Source organism: Hippoglossus stenolepis, chromosome 1, assembly GCF_022539355.2.
Source record: "Hippoglossus stenolepis isolate QCI-W04-F060 chromosome 1, HSTE1.2, whole genome shotgun sequence".
Taxonomy (NCBI): Eukaryota; Metazoa; Chordata; class Actinopteri; order Pleuronectiformes; family Pleuronectidae; genus Hippoglossus; species Hippoglossus stenolepis.
The window spans coordinates 7,906,084-7,926,589 of NC_061483.1; positions in this window are offsets into that span (position 1 = coordinate 7,906,084).

A 20,506-nucleotide genomic window follows, 5' to 3' on the forward strand; every position below is an offset into this window, starting at 1 on the left:
AGACGAGATGAGGAAGCGACTTATTAAAATACAGACAAACCAGTTAACTGTTTGGCTCATTGGTGCGACCAAGTAATATTTGTAGTCGCACTGTGCGGAGCCCGGATTGTGATTGTTTCCCTCGTTAAAATTCAATTATTTCCACCATGCATCTTTATAGGTTGATCAAATTTCCATCCATCCATTATCTATACTGCTTATCCTTTGAGGGTCGCAAAGGGGGCTGGTGCCAATCCCAGCTGACATTGGGCGAGATGCGGTGCACGCCGTGGACAGGTCAACATACCAATTCAGAGTCCCCAGTCAACCTCACCACAATCTGCATGTTTTTGGTCCGTGGGAGGGAGCCTGACTACACAAAGAAAACCCACACGTACACGAGGAGGCCCCAGCTGAACTGTGATCTCAACCTGACCCTTCTTGCTGTGAGGCCACAGTTGTGTGTTGTAAAATCTGAACCTAGAGTAGAGGCAACTGGTATCTGTAGTGATTAAAGATATAATCTGCAGAGAAAAGCACAATATTCACCCTAAAACGTAAAAACTACTCGTGTAAAGTTCCTCCACAATGTTCTGCACAAGAGCACCAGAGAAAACATACATGTCTGCTAACCATTGCTGCATTATAAAACATTGTGTCGTATCTCGTTGCATCGGCCAGGAGGAAGCCTGCACTGTCCCGAATCCCCATTAAGCCTGTGAGAGAGATGGCACATCCACAGTGTCCACCCTCTCATCTGCCCACTGATGGATGGTGAGACCCATAAGTGTGATGATTGGTGTGAGGAGCACACGAGTGTAGAGAGCAGATGAGAGGTGTTTAGCCCGCAAAGGTGGGCCGTGGCAGAGCGGCAGCAAGGTGAGCTATGGTCTCTGGCCTCGGTTATTATCATGCTGAGTTATAGGCCCCCGCCTCCCCCACCAATCTGCACACATTACAATGCCAAGCCATGACACACAATCCCTCCTTATGCTCTACCTCTACGATCTGCATGCTCGCGCTCTCTCACTCATTCTGTCCTGTCGCTCACTCTCTTTAGTTGATGTCTGCACACGTTGGCCATTTTTAATTTCCAGTTCTAGATAACTTCTTTTGTTATTCGTCCTCACAACAAACTGTGGTTTCTCCTGCAGTGCAACTTAACATAGAACATAACAAAGAGCTGTGAAGGTAGGTGTGGTGCATATGACCACTGGTGATTAAGATGCTGTGTACACACCCGAATGTAAACACAGTTAAAAGAAGCCATGGGTGGCATCATCAATAATTAACACTAAGCAGATTAAAAACAGCAGACGGAGTGAAACAGTGGGCAGCATTGTAGTATCCTGTGATAGTTCCTGTGAATAATTATGGAATATATAGTCAACATATAATATATACATAGTGTGTTGTCACTGTAAAACCTGCAAGAGAATGTAAATAAAAGTATACATTGTTAGTATAGTTGTAAAATAGCGATATTTATGATCGTATAAACATTGGGCGTTTTGTTAAATGTTACCGGGGGAGCTGGAGCTGATTGGTCGGGGCTGGTGGTGTGAGGGACGATGGCCCTGCAGTACAGGACTAAATGTATGATGTAAATGTATGAAAAGTGTGTCCAGGGGTTTGAGCGGTCATCCTCCAACCAGAAGGTCGGCTGTTCGATCCCATTCTTCCACATTTGCATGCTGAAGTGTCCTTGGGCAAGATACTGAACCCCAAATTGCCCCTTTCTCATATATAATAGAGATAATTGCTGAACGTAGATGCCCTGTGTGAATGTGAACCTGTACCGTAGAGCCCTTTGACTTCATCAAGACTAGAAAAGTAACAAAAGTAGGATTTGTCCCGGTGCTGCTGACGGTCACGGTCAGAGTGTTTGTGTGGTTTCTGTACTTTTCAATACCATTCAGTTTCAAACTTAATATTAAACTGTGCATCCTGTGGTTTAGTTTGCATCATTAACTACAGGACGTTCACCTGCACACACACAAATTCTCTTTCTGCAAAGGTATAACAATATGTAGCCAATGTAATTTTACTTTAATAATAAATAATAATAAATAGCTATCAGACGTCCTGACAGACATATTATAGTATAATTATATTCATATAATAATATAAAACGTTTTCATGTAATTTCCTATAAGGTGTGAACACACTGGTGCAGCATCTACAGTTATACACAACCTTGGCATGTCACCTCTTAACTAATACCTAACCAGACAAAATTCAACATGTTGAACCGAAACACATTTTCCTCAACAGACTTCGTTCTAATTCTCTTTTTTCATTTACCCTGTAACTGAGACTTAGATCCTCTTCGTCCCTGCAGCGTTTCCTTGTGTTGGAAAATTTGTGTCGATCACAAAAATAATTAGTCACTGAAACCAAAGGAAGGAAAAAAATATATCTGCACCGAAATGACATCAGCAGTTCGAGACAAACACAAGACAGCGGTTCTCACGAGTAACACAGGCCCGTCTGTACCAGAACAAGGAAGCCATTACCATATATAACAGAGTTACCATGTGCGAGTGGCAGCGAGGCATCATTGCTCATGTGACATTGATTGTGCTGCTGCCTGCCGGTGCTGAATGCTGACATGCAGTGACTGGCAGAAGTCTGACAGGAGGAGCCCTGCTGTCTGTTACCCTCACCCCCCGCTGTGGAGGCCTGCGTGCACCAGGGGTGGGTGTGTGTGTGTGTGTGTGGGGGGTGGAGGGTACGAGGTGTGGGCAAGAGAGAGGGGAGGAATTAAGTTAGAGTAAATGGAACATCAGGCCATATCCATCTTCTCCGTTTCCTTATGAATACGTAAAGCTGACAGGTCAAGTCGGCATCAGTGCTGACTCTCGTCCCCCTGGAATACTGAGGAAGAGGAGGAGCGCTCCCCTGTGATGCTTTTATCCAGTAATGGAGGATCTCTGTGGCATGTTAAAGATACTTGTGATGTGTGTGTGTTTGAGTGCAGGACAGCAGTGTGTCTCCTTTGTGGCTCCTGCCTGTGTTTGGATGGGAAAGCCTTACAATCATTTCCAGCACCGAGGGGATTATGATTTCACCCCTTTCCATTTATTTGTTTATTGGTTTGTTGGTTTGTTTGTCAGCAGGTTTACGCAAAAACTACAAAAAACGATTTCCATTGAAGTTTGTGGACGGATGACGAAGAAGTCAAAGTGCTTTTCATTGTGGGAACTGTTGGGTTTCTCTATAATTATCTTGACCTTCTATGTAAAGTGCCTTGAGATGATGTATATTGTGATTTGGTGCTATACAAATAACATTTTATTGAATACAATTTTGGCACAGATTTGGACAAAGGGACTGATCCAGGAGTTTTGGGGGATTTCTACCAATTTCCCAGGGAATAATTCATGGATCTTGTTAAAAGAGTTCCGGCACATTTTGATTTGATTTAAAGAGATGATTTGGTTGGGGCTTCTCTGTTTTTGTCCTCGGCTCAGATGTGGAGTGGAGACTTGAAAGCCTGGATATTATGATGCTCGTGCCAAAACCACTCCCTTCCACTTGCTTCCCACTGCCGTGCTTCCCTCTGCTGTGTGTCTTTGAGTGAAGCACTGGCACAGTATCAGTGACGGAGCGTACCTCACCACAAGAGCTTTTGATGGGCCAAGACGAGAATAAAACCATTTGGTTCTAATTTTTTACTGCATCCACACACACACACACTCTCACACACAGAGTCCCAGTGTGCTGGATTAAATGTCGAGGTCAAGTAGGGAACATTTTTCATTGTTTTTGTCACTGTGCCTTCTAACTGTTCTCATCATCCCTCCTCTGTGGCCGTTGTGTCGTTTTCAACTTCCCAGCTTGGAAACTTACTGCGGATTAAATATAAAAAATGTAAATAACAAAATTGTATCTACATCTTAAAACCACTGAATATACTGAAACCTATACCAAGTTTCTTTTGACCACATGATAATAATCGTTTCATTTAGACATTTTTATCGGCTTCTGCTTTCAACGAATCATTGAGGATGATTTGTATATTTTTTTATTCCACTTAACGTTTTTGAAATAAGCCTCAAAATATGATCAAATTAACTGCCCACTAATTACTAAACTGCATCATGTGAATATTCATAATAATCTTTCCAGAACCAAAAATCTGCAATTAAATGAGACATGAATCATAGAAGCCTGTTCTCACCAAGTGATGAATAAACAACATGTCAATTTCCTTAAATCATTTTGTGCGATAATTGCTTTGCGGTTTTTGCTTTTCATCGCTTCTCTACTGACTAACCTCGAACCTCAAGCCTTTGTATACTAGCTTCCTGTTCTAAATCATTGAATGACATGAGTGCCTGTAGTGTGTGACATGGTAACAGTTTAAAATACACTGACATGATATGCAGAATGTCCCTGAAAGTGGCTGTTGCAATTTAACCCGGTCCCTCGATAACACAGCTCTACTTGTTTCTTACAAAATGTTCAGCTGTAATTCATGTCCCTCATACTTGAAATTCAGTAATATTTTTGAAATATTGACTTGTTTACTTCTTAGCCACAGTTTTATTATATTTTTATGTTATATTTCCCTCAAACTCTATCCTGTATTTGCGGATCCGTCCCCTCTGGTCATTGTGGTGTCACCGTCTCATCAAGCTAATGGAAATGTTGTGGTTAATACAGTGGCCTTTGAGACCATCAATCCTCCCATACAAGCGCCGAGCTCCAAGGTAATAACAGGGGGATCAGGAGCTGCCTTGTAAAAGTTAGCTCAATATAAACCGTGTCAGAATCAAGCCTGCGACGTCTGCTGTCCCCTTCTCTTTCCTGTGGAGGTCAAACAACATATTTCATTATTTCCCTCTCATCCTTTAATCCTCTCCTACCTGGTGTTCTTCGCACTGGGCAGACGAGTGGACACACACAGACACACAACAACAGACACACACACACACACACACACACACACACACACACACACACACACACACACACACACACACACACGCACACGCAACGCACACACACACACACACACACGAATGGTCAACAGAAGTTTTCAGGTCATAAATACTGACGTCTAAGTGTGAGAGAGTGTTTGTGTGACTCCTTGTGGAGAGAGAGAGAGAGCAGGATGAGGGACAGAACATTCAGAGTAGAGGACAGATGTGGGGATAAAGGTGTGTGTGTGTGTGTGCGTGTGCGTGTGTGTGTCTGTGCATGCATGACTTTTGGCAACATTGTCATCTTTATCCCTTGTCAGGGACTGAGCTTAGGTTTACACCAGGATTACAGCCCAAGACCAATTATTACCTGCGAGACCGAAGGAGACGCACAATGTCAGAGCTCAGATCAACAACAGAAACGATGTGACAAGCATGTAGTAACTCGTGGCCTCAGCGGGTCAGCATATGGTTAAAGTGATGGTGAGCTAGCAGCGTGTCAGGTGGTATTAGCTGAGATTTGCCGCCTTGATGCGTAATAGTCAGCTCCATCATACCTGTCAGCGCCTCAGACACCTGCCAATCACAATCAAATCCTCCCACGTGATTGTGTCTATGTATGTGTGGGTTTTGCACAGGTGGCGTCAACCCCTCCGCGTTTCCCTGCTGACAGTGTTATTCCTGTGTTGTGCTCGACTCTGACACCTCCTGAAACGTAAATGGGGTGGTAAGAAAGTGGTTGGTGGAGAATACAAGTAGATGTCAGTGGGAGGGAGCCTCTTTTAAATTCCATTGTTCCGGCTGCCTGGACTCAAGGGTAATGTATGCAGAACCATGGCCAGCCTGGACACATGCAGGGAGCGGGGTCATCTCTACGCCGGCATATCCAACCGCACATTAAGCTTTTCTCTGTCAGACGGAGGCAGCATTATTCGCTAAGTGTATTCATCCTGTGTTCCCAGCGTCTCATCCTAGCAATCAGCTAATCACCGCTAATCAAGTAATCAAGACTTTGCATGTATTAATTAGGCAATTGCGTATCATGAAATACATGGAAAATCCAAGCAAAACAGAGTTCCCAGTGTTATCTCTTTATATGAGCCCCGGTTTCATCTGTGGCTCCCCCTCCCAACAGAGGAATAACTGAATCCAAGTGTGCCAAGACTAATCTGTGCAGATGATAACACACTTTCTGAGGCTGTGTCACTGACAAGAAATGGCCAGATGGATTTTGTAGGGATTTCTAGCTTGTACCCATTATCTCGGAAATTAAATGACACCTGTCGTTTTGGGTGAACTTCCACAAAACCCGCAGAGAAGTCTTCAAATCCTCAAAACACAATGTTTTCTTTCACTAATTCATTCCAGCTTCTCATTTTTCGAAATAATATTTGGACAGCTGAGATCGCAAAGTTTATTTTTTAATGTGATTTTTATTCTAATAATCCATGAGCCAGTAAGACATGTTTACACACTGGGCTTGAGGGAGTCTCTGCACACCCTGCAGCTCGCTACAGCCCCAAGATTGATGACCAGCAGTGGACACACTATCCTAAGGGTAATGTGGACACACACAGAAACATTAGTTCCATTGTTTACAGGTACTATAGATTCCAGGCAATAAGGCTTCACTAATTGCCCGTGTGTGTGTGAGTGTGTGTAGATGGAGTCAGGTGAGTCCTGCGTAGCTGCGAGGGCTGGAGGCAGAGACAGTAATGATTATGGAATTACCATGGCAGATATTGTGATGGCTGGCCTAATGATTTCATGTTATCGTAATTAGCATTACAAGAATGACTGGTGACACGGGGGCGAGGGGATGGTGAATCGAGGGAGGAGGAGGAGGAGGAGAGAGAGAGAGAGAGATGGACGCAAGCGCATGAGTGTGAGCGTCAGATGAAGACGGGGAAGGAAGGAGAGTGAGTCGGAGAAGGAGGTGGAGAGCACAGGAGAAAAAAATGGATGGAGACAGTGATGGGGGGAGGGGGAGGAGAAGTGTGGGAGGACGTTCATTAACTCAATGAGGATGAATTGTTAGCATGACTGTGGGATGGTGAGCTTCCTTAGCTTCAATTTCAGAGATGCTCATCTCGCACAGAGAAGCACGTCAACCCCCTCACAGGCTGTCGGCGGAGAATCCAGCAGATGAACAGCGGCTAATCAACATTTTTCTATCTCTGGCAACTACGTTACTCATGAATGTTACATCCTGGCAGAATGGATGGTCCTCTGAAACTACACATAGATCCATAGATAACTGATCATTAACTGACCTAAAAAAGGAAAATATAAAATAATGATAATAATAATAATATGATAATAATACATTGGTGAGGTATTGCTTTATTGTAACTGGGGTGATGCAACATCTATAGATGAGAGCACATATCTCCACCAAAGCCCTTAAATTTAATCAAGCCGCACCAAATTAAACAAACTTATAGATATCAGTCCTCTTAATATGCCTGATGTGTTTCATCAAAATCCATGAATTATTCCCAGGGAAATTGGTGAAAGTATATTTAAAAAATCCAGATGTTTGAGAAAGTTAAAAAGTTCTTTGTCAAGATCTGCACCAAGATTTAATTTCTTTCTTTCTGTCTTTCTTGGCCCATGTCCCATCCTTCCACCAACTTTTGTAGGAATCTATTTGTGCGTATCTTGGTGGAGGTAATAACTTCAGTTCAAAGGCGGACATCTTCATTCTGACAAGTTTAAAAAGGTGTGAACCATAAAAGTTGAAGAAATTAACTCAACAAGTCAGATCGAGTCATGACACACAAAAACAATCTTCCTCCACCTGCATCAGTAGAAGCTAACAATCATTCAAACATTTAATACCTGCTGATGGAAATCCATCTTGCAAATGGAAGAAGTCACATCACAGAGATCCTGAAAACCAGGGGTGAAGAACCTCTGGCCTGTCACAATTAAAAAATTACAAAACAAACAAATCATTATGGCATTTTTTATTTTCTGGCAACAAAATCACCACAGCAGGATTCCATTCGTGAACAGGATGAAGACATTGTTCTCTGTGGCAGGCGGCATTTCCTTATGAGTTAGTATTTAATGACAACCTGGTAAATCATCCACTGTTGCACGGAGGCCTGTGAGTGTTTGTATCCATATTTGCATACAAACACATTTGCGTTTCAATTAGCACCTCATTGTGTGCTGCAGAAGCTGTGGTAATTTTATATCATTCCTCCTTGTCTTCTCCGTTCTGCTTCTCCACTGTGAAATATGTCAAGTCTTTACCTTAAGATGAACAAACGTTTAAACCCAAGACTGTAAAATGGTAAATGGGCTGTATTTAAATAGTGCTTCTCTGCTCTCATTCTTATTTTAGCATCAAAACAGTAATTAGAACCAAATTTACCAAGATAATTAACACTTGGACATTCATCAGTGTATTTTTGACTTTTTCATTTGGTCCATGTCCCGTCCACTAAGAGGCAGGAGACGGGCTTCATGACCTAACCCTGCAGATAGCCACCAGGTGGTGATGGAAACACTTTGGCTTCACTTTTGGGCTGTCATGTCGGCCATCTTGAACATACTTGCAGTAGATCTAGTAATCTTGTCATCATGGGCCCCTTTCCCACTAACACCCACTAACATTGGGCTGTTGTCTACAATGGGAATGGAAACAACCAGGTCAAACGACTCTGCAGTCAAAATAAGTTTTAAATCGGCGACTCAGTTTTCAGCACAGACATAAAACATAACGCATCAGGGAGAAACTGCTCTACTGCCAATAAGAATGGAGTGGAAGCTGTGGAAACTTCAAACACATAAAGTGGAGGTGTAGAGTTCAGCTGTTGGTTCATACAAGATATGTACAAGTCATTGTTTATAAACCGATTTGTCAGTGAAAGCATAGAAATGTGGTCATCGGCGTCATACCTCTGTTAGTTTGAAAGACTGGAAAGAAAAACCCACTTGGACAAACATCAGACCGCCTTTATTTAGTTTCATGAACGTGTGCGTGCGTGCGTGTGTGTGTGTGTGTGTGTGTGTGTGTGCGTGTGAGACCACGGTTAAGTCCGTAATGTAGGTTTCTTCTCTGTTTTCCATAGCAACCATTTAAAAATGTTTAACACCCTAATTCCTGTTGAGTCACATAAAGCGTCCGTCAGATCCCCTCTCCGTGTTTAGGATTAACCTAATCCCACCATTATGAAAATTAAAGTTTGAATCTTCCTGTGTCGACCCTCGAAACAAGTTTCTGCCTCTTTAGTGTCATGTCAGGCTGCCCGCCAAAAAGCTGGCCGCTCTTTTTATCTTTCCACGCCACTGAGTGAAGGGACGGTTTATTCACTTAATGAAAAAGAGAGGGATATTTGCGTGATGGAGAGAGTCGAGGCAGCCAGTTAATCCTCCTCTGTCTGTGTAGCTATTGCTCCGGAGACCTCTATATGTCAGTTAGCATTACACTGTAAATACTTTCTCATAAGGCAGAGAGCTGAGCAGCGGACACTCGTGACAATTCAGCCGCTATAATAATGACCTGCGTTAATGTGTGTGCTAATTTGCCGCTTATCGTTTCCCTCTGTCGTGGATGAGGTTGTTATTGCCGACTGTAATCCACAAACTCTTGAGCAAAACTTGGGAAGAATTAAGCCGGAGGATGCACAGTTTCTATGCCAGTCGGGGAGGATTGTTGAGATTTTGGAAACACCGCACACTAATTACCAAACTGACATCTCCAGAGTCGGCTGCAGGTGCTGGATAACCCACTCATTACAGGGTGTTCTTTCTCTCACCCCCTAATATTAACAGGAACCGACAGTCCCTTCACGTCCAGTGTTTCCCAGTAACATTCACTGTCTTGCATAGAGGTCCATCCCTTTTTTCATTATTAATTGGCAAACCTGGCCATTTAAACCTGTTTTGTTTTTGCTCACATTATTATTTTGCCGTGTTTCTTTTCACTGTTGATTATTTACGCAGAGATTTGCTACTTCCCAGTGGTAAACTGACCCTTTGCAAAAACAGGACAATAGAAAATGAGCCTCTGTCTGTGTATTTATGTGGGAGACGTTCTCAGAGGAAGAGTCTGGCTGTTTAAAGAGACAGTATTTGTTTCTGAAGACTCTGGTCCAGACGTACCGGAGCAGCTCAGGACACATTCAGAGCAGTGAAGTAGAACCAGGGTTGGGTACAGTTCACATTCCTTAACAGTTCTAGCTTCTAGGTATCGATGCCCAGTGGTACTATTTTCCGGTCTTTGCTCTCCAGACTATGTAAATAAAAAGTGTATTGAAAAAAATAAGTAGAGTAGGTAGTGGTATGTGCATTAAAGTTGTTTTCCGATCCGCCAGTAAAGCGAGCAAAGAGGTAAACCCTAACCTTAAGAATGATTTCTCCAGCCATAACTTATCTTAATTACCTGCAGTCGATGTCGGTGAAGCTGTGGATGCTCCACGTAAAGTTTTGTCGTCCATGGGGGGTTCAGCTTCTGTGCTGCTGGCTGCAGGCTGCTGGCCTTTAGGTTATCAAATACTGTTCAGCTTTAAGTTGGACTTTGTGTTTGACCAGGTGTCTCATCAGGTTTGTGTTACTTTCTACAAATTTAGGGTGTAGCACACAAGTATAAATGCATTGTCCACTTGTGTAGGTTTTGCCGAAATAAAAGAGGAGTTTGATACCAAAGCCTAGAAGGTAAAATAGCAGAGTTTATCGTTTATTGTATAATGTAAGCTTTCTTAAAACGAAGGGAGGACAGTTCAGTTCAGTCCGGCAATGACTCATTGGGTAGGAACGCTCTTTTTTTCATTTTACCATTTCCAATGGATTAATGTAGAAATAAATAAATGTCCAAACTGCCGAGTATCAATGTGAGCTCACACATCCAAACTCCCACACATTCTCTATAAGCAGTAAAGGCTTAGGTGCATGTTTGATCTGTGCAATAGAGAGAGGCAAATGATGAAACAGGAGCAGACACAGACAGAGAGCAGGGGAGAGCTGTTCTGATGGTTAAAGGTTTTTATTCCTTTTTGAAACGCTGAATATTTAAATACACAGGCCAGGAATCACTGCAATGCAATGCAGAACAAAGCTAGTCTGAAAAAACACTGAAAGTATACTACGGAACCCGGTTGGTCCCAAGTGCTGGAAAAGGAAAAAGAACAAAACATTTCCATGGGCTTTAAATTTCCTTTGGCTCTGTTGGGACAGGGGTTTTTTTTATTGCTCATTTCATGGGAAACTGGTGTTTCTGAACATGAGAACAATCACTAACAAAGCAAAGATTTGATTCATATTTACTGAGGCAGGACGACATCCGCTCTGAATCAGATACAACATTTGAGAAAAACTGCTTGGATGCTACAACAACTGAGAGGTTTGTAACATTTCTTCTGGATAAAGACAATACACTGTTAAAATGTCCCTCACCTGAATAATTTGTTGTATATTGTTACATTTCAATTTTAGCAGGTAGCTCCTGATAAGCAATGTTTCTCCTTGAAAACTAATACATGTTTAAATGTATAATATATATAATTCTTTCTCTCCCTCTTTCATCATCCTGCAAGACTGGACAGTCGTTATAGAAACATTTACATGGACAACAATTCTAACCTGATCAAGACAATAGTCTAGACACGACTAAGATAAAAGGTCACACACGGGATAAGCAATCATCGAACTCAAAGACGCAGAGGATTCTGACCTTAGTCACATTAGGAAGTAATGTACATGTCTTAATAACATAACGTCCTATGAAGTTTTCATAGTATTTTGCGGAAACGCGATAAGGCAGTTGCCAGCTGTTTGACAACACATGCCCTGGGCTTCGATAAATAAACAAGTATTTATTTTCAAGTGCATCTCTGTGAAATGTAAAAAGAAATATTGACGGAATATTCTATTAGCAACTCGTGTAAAGATCATAATCAAAGTAATTATTCTTATTCTGAGTAGAATTGTGATTCTTGATCTTCCTATGCTTCCCAACAGACTAGTTAAAGAGACATGAGAACGTTTTGTCTGCTTTAAAAATGTGGATTCATATCTTTAATAGTGAAACGTATGTCAGAGAAATAATCCTGTTGTGCATAATCAAGTCATAGCAGGTTGTCCTGGATTAATCTCTGGTGTGAGATCTAATCCACAGACGTCCCCTGACTGACAGAGAGCTGCGATAATCTCATATCGGAGCAGGGCCTGGTAATCTTGTTCCTAACACAGGGCTTTTTTTTTTTTAGAATACATGATCTCATACAACACAAAAGTCTGAACCTACTTTAAGGTGACTCAATGACATGATGCCGAAATGGATTAGCTGGAGCCGGTTGTCACCGAAGAATAACAGAACATGATTAAGTGCAGGAAGGTTTTCTTTTCCATTCCAATGAGTCGCTTTGATCCTTAATTTGTCCAAATGTTCTGAAGTGTGAGAAAAAGTAAAACCGCTCCGCCAGAGTAAAGTAATCCGCCGCATTCAGCACACGCTAACACGGCATCAGCCCCACTGCTCTGCTGCGCTCCTTTGGTATTTCACCCGGCTCAGTATTCAGAGCATGAACTGTTTTATATTTCCACTCTGTCTGCGGGAGTGTGTGTGTGTTTGTGTAACTGCCCTTTTCATAGGCCCTCACTGGCCATCAAGCCACATGGAGATCTTTCCGTCCGCAGACGGGGAAAATGGCCGACTTTGCGGGGCCTGGACCCAGTCTCATATTCACACTGTGATTTATGCGACTTATAAGCAGCCCCCCACTGGCAGGGTCCATCATATGAATTATAACTAAGGATTAGGCCCCCCCCAGCTAATGATGGGACTGGTAGGGGAAACTGACCATGTGTTTGGCTGTGGCGAGCTTCCTGTAAACCAGATTACAGTGCAACACGCAGAGCCGCGCAAATACGGGAGATAAACACACATAAAAATCATGACTACGAGCACACATGAAGATTAAACACACACTGACACACACGTACACACCAGCGTAAAAACCGGCCTATAAAAGCATGGGGCTTGCAGCTGTGCTTAGATTATGAATCTCTATTAACCTCGCCAACCCATCAACTCACTCTTAATGAGGCCAAAGATAACACACACACACACACACACACACACACACACACACACACACACACACACACACACACACACACACACTCTGAACTCTCATCTCGTGATTTAAATTAGTTTGCCACAAAATATATTTATTAACCTCGGTGTATCTGAAATTCAAAATGCCACATGTGGCCTACATATTCGAGGGGAGCACACATGAATGCACATATGCACACAGTGTTTAAAGAGACTGACACACTTGGGCACGTGTATCGAAAGCCTGAGTGTCAGTGACACACATGAAATTAATGTTTGGGTCAGTAGGTGGGTAGACGTGGCTCGGGGCAGTTTTCATACACTATGTGATGCTCATTTCTAGTGTCGAGGATAAGTGGCACAGCTTGATGTTGCCTCTGGCATCGAGATAATCTGATATAGGCAACTTAACTGCTATTTTTTCATTTATAAGACAACACTGGAGCCTAATACAACATCCAATCTGCTCTTACAGAGGAAAAAGTGTGTGTGTGTGTGTGTGTGGGGTGTGTGTGTGGGTGTATGTGTTGCACGCCGGAAACAACATAGATCAGAGGATTCCATCCCTGCAGGTCACAACCCTCCCATCCAATCAGAAGAATCAATACACTGCCGGCCTGTTATGGACAATACCAGTGGAACTCCTTTTAAAGTTAAAGGATATTATAGAGGCACTTCCATGAAGCCATTTGGAGTTGAAGGGCGGGTGCGGCGGGATCAATAAGAGTCGAGTGTGTGGTGTCGCCCCGTAGAGAAAGAAGATTGAGGAAAACTACCTGCTTCTGTCTGTTGTGATTGTCACAAAATAACAGAATTTCAAACTCAGTCCGGATTGATTTTTTTTTTTTTGTCCCTCTGCAAATATATGTTACAGCCTCAGGGTTCTGATGCAATTGCTTTATGATATTTTTGAGTATTTCGTATAAAGGATTTCTTGTACTGAAGCGTTCGAAAAAGGCCCTTTGATTACCAACAGGACTATTTCTTCCCTGGATTAGACGAATCCCTGCTGAACTAAGCAGCGGCGTGGATTTCCGATCTTCAAGCACGGATCAAAGCAGCTCCTCCTCCTCCTCCTCCTCCCTCCGCCTCCCACTCTTGTGGTCGTCTAATGCTGCCTTGCCCTGCATATTAACACTGCTGTAATTGGACTTGTTGTTTGTTTGTAGCTTCTCTGTTTGTTTAGACGGCGTTTGAAGCCTCGCTTAATTAAATTGCGTCCTTGGTGTCGGAGTCTCTAAGTATGTGGAAAACACAGCCGGGTATAATGGAGCTGACTTTTTTTAGAGAGCGTCATTTGTTGGGGTCGAAAAGGGGAGACAGAATAGTGTAATAGTAAAAAATAGGTTAAAAATATAAAATGTGACAGTTCTTTTTGAGAATGGCCATTTCGTTTTGGTCGTTTTTTTAATTGCACCATACCGTCTTTAGCCGTGGCTTTGCCGGTCTCTGGTATAACTTCCTTAGCAAATGACGTATGATGAAGGAAAAACACGGTCAATGTTTTTTCCTTCCACTGATTGTATTGGTTACTCGATATGGTGGATCACGATCATCCATTACCGTTTGCTGCTTAACATGAAAAAAGCTTTAACTCGTGACCTTGTCTGTCAACATGATTGGTGCCTGAGTCACTTTGGGTAGATTTTATTCTGCAATGGTGGTGAGGACATCAACTCCCATGATCCCACGCTGCTACACAACATCATTTCTTTTTGATGGAGGGACGTGTGTGGTTACTTACAGGACTATCACTGCACGAAGGGTAAATGTGATTTGTGCTAATTCAGCATATTATATTTGTGCAGCGATGCAATGACACTCGTCAATGTAATTTCAACTTAATCTCGACAAAAAAAAAACCTGATGTAATTAAAATGTTGTCAAGAATTTGCAAACTATCACTTCTTGGTTAATTTGAATTCACTCAGAATGAATGGAAGCCTCAAAAACTCATTTGGTCAGAAGGGGGTTGCTGAGTTCCTTCCATCGATTTGAGCAAATTGAACTATATTTGTCCACGATCCAATTCCACCAACTATTGTGGGACTCTTAAGTGTGTTTATGATTGAGTCTGGGGACCATAAAGGAAGTCACCAGACCACGGAGACTAAATATACCCTTTAAAGGCAGACTGCTCCTTGTTTGTGCTCCGACAATTACACTTCTCTTAGGAGCACAATACATTTTGTATATGGATTCAGGAATCTGTTGACAGATGGGAGCGTGGCGGAGCCAAGTCCATCCGGTGAGATGGAGAAAAGTCTGATGACTCGTTTAGAATTCTCCCAAATGGCTCCCAGACCTAATCACAGGTCTTGTTTATTGGCCATTGATGTGATTATTGCGGATGACTGTTTGATCTCGCCATGCCGCTTGAGAGGAATTAGAGAAGAGTAATTCACCAACAAACAGTGAAGGCGTGGCCAGCCATCTTAAACAGGAACCCCAGCGTCCCTTTGTTGAAACAGTCACAGCCTTAGATTCTCTTCTTCATGAGGTAACAATTTGGACTCTTTGGGTTTGTTTGCATGCGTGCACACTGCCGAGCTTTCATCCCCCCACTGCACGGCGAACCAGGCCACATCTTTGCTCCATGCCAGCACTTGCATGTCCTTTTTTTCCACCCCCCCCTCACCCCAGCCAGGCACTAACTAATGTAGATAGTCTGGCTACGATAGATTACATACTGCCAGCCCGGGTGCTGCCAAAAACCCAAGCTCGAGCTGGATTGGGACTTCCAGCCTGAGCTCCCTGACTGAAGCAGTGTGGTGAGATGTCATGTTTTGTTGCTGCTGTATCTCAAAACATGTAGTAGTATTTTTCTGAACTGTCATGGTGAAATGATAATGAATAACGGTACCAGGTGCCAGGGCCGAATATATCTCACAGCCGCTCCTCATCCTAATACGTTAAGACATTTGACTGGCTGCTTAAGGCCAGTTGTCTCGGAAATTGTTTTGGCTTGTATTATTCTACTGCTGTGTCCTCCCTCTGTCCTGTAACCCAATCAATACAGTTTCCACAAGGCCATCTGTGTGTGTGTGTGTGTGTGTGTGTGTGTGTGTGTGTGTGTGTGTGTGTGTGTGTGTGTGTGTGTGTGTGTGTGTGTGTGTGTGTGTGTGTGTGTGTGCATTCTGAATATGTACTAAATACGTGTCTGCTACTATATCAGACTTCTGTCAATCACTGTTCTCCAATGGAAAAGGGGGATCTGTATTGGTTTAGTGATTTCTATAAGCTTTATCCTACCAACGGCCATTTTATAATATGGTCTTTTAACCAAATTTCTTATGTCTTTGTGTATGTACAGTACATTTTCTGTTTCTGTCTTTGTGAAGCACAAGTTGAAAAGTGCTATATAAATAAAGTGTCAAGGGACATACTTTATTATTGAACACATATATATATCATTAACCACTATTGTGATGGCTAGATCTGCTTCTCTTTTGGCCGTCTGATGTCAGATGGTAGTGACGGTGATGATACTCCCAGCTGGTTTTCCAGCCTTGTTTCAGTCAGTCTTGACAACTGGGTGTTTGCAGGCGTCTGGAAAAAAGACTCCTCACAGCAGTAGGTTTGTCCCAAGCTGAGATGCACACGTCAGTGCATGTCTCCAGACAAACATTCAGTTTATAGAGCTTGAGCAGAGGTATGCTGTTGTATTGAACTCCGAGCTTGTCGTTGCTTTGCAGCGCAGTTGTTTCGTGTTGTAGCTTGTCAGGCACAACAGTAAACAGCACAGCAAATATGTTCACATCATTATGTTTGCTTTTCATTTCCTGAACCTCTTGTCAAATGCCTGAATTAGTTTTTTGTCTAAACACACCAGCATATTCAGATGTGATAACAGGCTTTTGTTCTTGCAGGGAAGGGAAATGCACAAAAAATGGATAGTCGGGCAGATATTGCTGTTGTTGAAAAACTTGGAAATTTCTGAGTGTGTGTTCTATCTTGTGTTTTCAACTCTGCATCACCCAAAGAAACTTTGGAACCGAACTTGCCTGTATAACATGGTCTCTGTTAGAAAGTGGTCGTGCAATATCTTCATGTTGAACAAACAAACTTGAGCCAAACACATTTGTCCTTTCAGTTTGTGCAGTTGTGCATGTTTCGAGGCTGTAACTGATGCTTTGGGATTGGCCTTTTTCATCTCAGCAAGTCCCAGCGTCCCTACATAGCTTTACTGCCATGTGTTTCTTTCACCCTGCCCAGGACCTGACCTGCATACAGCTAGAAAGGACATGTTAGTCTGCTTACAGTCGATTACAGTCAGAAACAGGGTGAAATATAAGCCATCAAAGCGCAGTTCTATCATGTGAATAGACTGAAAATTCATCTTGACTCAGTTTTATATTGATTGTCAAATGCAGATGATGTATTTAGATTTTTTTCCCATGTTAATAAGTAAAATCTTATGCTCTGGGAATAATTTTTTTATTTGTTGATTAACCAATATTTTCACGATTGATTATTTTCAGTTGACACACTCTACATGATATTTTAATCTTTCTGTCTTTTAGTGTGACTCAATATAAGTTTGCTTCCATACTCAGCTCCTGTTTCATGATTCCATGTGTGTATTGCAGGAGGCGATACACACTTCTTTTCCCTCAGAGGTTTTAGCTCCAACTGGGTTGAATATCTGCCGGATTGGTTCGTCGTTTGACGAGCACTTTAAAGGGGTCATGGTGCTCAATTAATCACCTGAATGAACACGATCGGGCTTCAGGATGATTGGATGGATTTCTGACACGTCAAAAAATTTTGGTCAGCTGTCTAAAGTAGTTCCACAGTCCAATTTTCCACATGACCGCTGTCAAAATATCTTTTATAAACTGTCCCATGGATAGAGCGATTTTAAATGGTCCACAACACAGGCAGGTTTTTATCAGGCTCACAGGGTCAATTCTGCATATTTTTTATGAATTAATTTAATCAAAAACACGTCATAACAGAAATACTCCTGACTTTGTACATTTATTTCTAAAAATATTTACCAGCTCAGTTTTGCCGGGATCAATATGAAGCTGTTTAGGAAAAACCTTTTTCGCAAATGTGTCACTGTAAAAATAGAAAGGAATTATTAAATTTTAAGTTATTCTGGATGTAGTATAATGGTTTTTTTGTCTCAACGATTGTTAGATGAATCACCAAAATGAAATCTATCTCTTTTTATTCCATCCCCCGGCCACACACAGTAAATGTAGCTATTACCATCTGCATTATGAGGTAATTGTTATGATGAGACTGTGATTGCAATAGAACTGGGTAAATTATTATACATAATTAGAAATGTAATGCTTTACCGAACACCATATATCACACAACTTATGAGATCATCACTTTATTTAAGTTTGATAGACGAAAAGAAGGATACATTTAAAAAAATCATAGATATAATAGAAATAAGTTGAAAATGTCTCAACATATTTGCTGGTTAAACTCATATTCATGCTTTACACTTCATATTGTCTCAGCTTCTTTCCATTTTAAACAACCATTTCCTGTGCATAGTTGTGGTAAATAAGGTTTCTGGAAGTAAGAGTGAAGCAGTTTGCTGCGACATCATAATTTCTTTATATAAAGCTCCGTAATTTTAGCACTGGCTGCTTTTGAGGTATTTTGTGCCTCTGATTCAATGGATCTGTTGCTCCTCTTCCCAATCTACACGACCAAACACGCCACTAATTGTAGGTTGGATCTGAGAAAAATGTGGGATTGAAATTCCCCAGCTCCTCCTTCGCAGAAACTCAAATCCCAGTGTGGTTTTAGAGAGGATGTAAAGAAATCCAGTCGTCTAAACAGGGAAGAGAGGGAAGGTTAGAGGAAAAGAGGCAATCACACGAAACCATCAAAAATATTTAAAACTCAAAGATTGATTTATCCTATATTCTAGTACTTGACTGAATATTAGAGCAGTTACACCGAACCAGTGTCTTCACAGATCCTCCCGACACAACAAGTGCCGGCTGGTGATCCTTTATTTTTTTTAGTGGACCATTTGCAGTTAGCAGCTGATCCCCCTGACAACTACAGACATTAAGTGAGGTGAGGTCAGTGGTTTTATTTCCCAGAGATGATGGCATCATTTGCCATTCAGCCTCCCGGTTTGGACCACTATAGTTCATTGAACTTGCACTGACTTCTTACTGGCGAGTGAAGCGCCCACTAATGGGACACTCCAGATGCCCTGTACTGAGTCCATTTCCTTGTCTGTTCCTTAGCTATGTTAAAGCAACTACGCCAAATAGATACTGAAAATAAGATTACACTCGTGTTCATTCAGTGAAATGGCCTCATAAATACACATGACATCATCTCGTCCGTCGTAACAAACACTCCGAACCAGCCTCTGTCAGCTGGACACCGAAAACACCACTGTGAAAGTGATTGGAGCTGCATTCAATTTAAGCCGGGGTTAAAAAAGGTTTTGAATTACAAGAGGCACCTGTTCCTTTCATCTGATAAGAAATTGGTGCCTGATTTCACAATATTTCCTCTAATGAAAGATAAATAGTGTTTTGGCACAATGTGTGCAGAACTAAAATTGAAACAAAATGTGTGAAATTGTGTCGCTGCAACTGTTATTTGGAGCATAAAAAATATTTTCAGATTTCACACATTTAGAGGCTATCGTGCAGTTTTGGGACACAATCCAAATAATTATTCAAATAAGATGAACCCACCAGGTTTCCAGAACTACCTGCTGGCTGTACTCTATTAGAAGGATAATCAGAAATGTTAGTGCTCATGATGAGTGTTCATCTCAGACTGGGTGTTTCCTCCCTTTGCTCCATCCTGCTTCGTGAGCCAAGGTCATTTCATTGTACTACAGCCAAAGGTCGTCTGACCACCTCCGTCCCCACGGCGCTTCTCACCATGCGAGCAGAGGAGAAATCGAATGTCCTGTTCAGCAAGAACAAAACAATGTCAATTTCTCTGTTGATTCAATTAGGGGAAAAGGAGTGTGTGAGATAAAGTTAGTGCTATTTATCATGGCTAAGGTAACGCTCAATATCACTGCATGCACTCAATATGTTAATTAAAGCTGTGTGGCTAAAACCGATGACTGTGGGAAGGAGCGCTTCCTCAAATACTTTCTACCTGCCATCAAGATCAATTGATTTGAAGGCAGCTATACTTGGGCTTTCTCAGTGAGGCGATGTTAGAGGGATTAAATCCCCAACCCGGCAGCAACTTGATCATTATCAGTTCTAAAAGAATGATCACAGAAGCTGGAAAAATGGTGAGATCAATTCTAAACTTTAAGATTCACAGATATGTTCAGTCACGGCAGCTGAATATATCCATATATCAGGGTTCTGCCAGTACACAATGTTAAAGCCTTTATTGTACAGCCTATACATGGTTTAAAGAGAAATAGAAAAACTGGTGTGTTTATCGACTAAGTCCTGTTGTATGATAAGAGCCAGGGTTTGTCCTTAAATGGAGATTCAAGCTCCTACAGCCACGATTTTATAGGTGGACACAATTTCATTTATCGCATTTCATCGTGATGTATGCATGT